At 40.2% G+C, this 951-nt stretch overlaps 1 protein-coding gene across 1 annotated transcript in view; it reads left to right on the top strand.

The window, feature by feature from the left end:
• LOC101657188 (olfactory receptor 14J1-like) overlaps window positions 1–951 on the top strand; it is a 7,625-nt gene that overhangs the window by 674 nt on the left and 6,000 nt on the right. The window lies entirely within an intron of this gene.

The raw sequence follows: 951 nt of genomic DNA, 5'->3' as shown, positions 1-951 counted from the left end.
TTCACACAAAATATGGCTCTGTACTTCAAAATTTTTAGTGACAAGAAGACACTTCAAGCATACATACAATACACATCCACCCAATTACACTTTTTTTGGTACCTATCCTTGACTGGTTAAATGTAATCAAATTTATCTGAGAAGATGTTACTATTTTGACATAAGAATGTCAAAATAGTGTAGCCCAGAGCAACATATTCACAAAAGGACAGTGATGGAGTAAGAATAGCAGTAACATTGTTTTGTTTTTGTTTGTTTGTTTTTAGCTCTTCCTGTACAGCAAAACTTCACGTGTACTTTCTTCATTTAATACTCATAAAAATCTATAAAGCATAATATTCTCTACATGTGGCAGGTTGTATTTTCCACAGATGTCCACAATAATATTTTCCTTTCAAAATGCTTTTTACCTACAGTGGGACCTCTCCATTTCTACATTGATTGTGGTGTCCTATGTACCTAGCTTCTGAACCTAGATTGACTGTCGCCCATGGACAATGGTAGAATCATGGCATAGGGCTTCCCAGGCTAGGTCAGAAAGGCCTTGCAGTTTCCACCAGACTGTCTTGGGATGTTTCTTCTGGGGAAGTCTGACTACCCCTGGGTCATCAATCGAAGAGGCACGAGTAGGCATTTCCAGTGAATACTGCCATTTGAGCTCTCAACCAACCGGCAGTGTGTACGACCAACCATGTGGGTGATCCCTCTGGAACATCCAGCCTAGTTAGGCCTTCAGATGACTGTAGCCCCAGTTGATGTCTGATTATAATTGCATGAAGGACCCAGCATCACAATGAAGTGATTGTAGTTTTCCACCACCAAGTTTAAGGTGATTTACTACACAGCCATTGTAACCAGAATAATCCATTTTTCAAATGAGAAGGTTGAAGGACTAGCCTTCAAATCCTTAACCAGTGGTTTATCCTGCTTCCCTATGTGCGATGTCCTTCT

This window comes from Echinops telfairi, unplaced genomic scaffold (genome assembly GCF_000313985.2).
Source record: "Echinops telfairi isolate 266 unplaced genomic scaffold, ASM31398v2 ScPeMD7_7453;HRSCAF=8491, whole genome shotgun sequence".
Classification (NCBI taxonomy): Eukaryota; Metazoa; Chordata; class Mammalia; order Afrosoricida; family Tenrecidae; genus Echinops; species Echinops telfairi.
The sequence above is the reverse complement of the archived record's forward strand: the minus strand, read 5'-3'. Positions and strand labels throughout refer to the sequence as shown.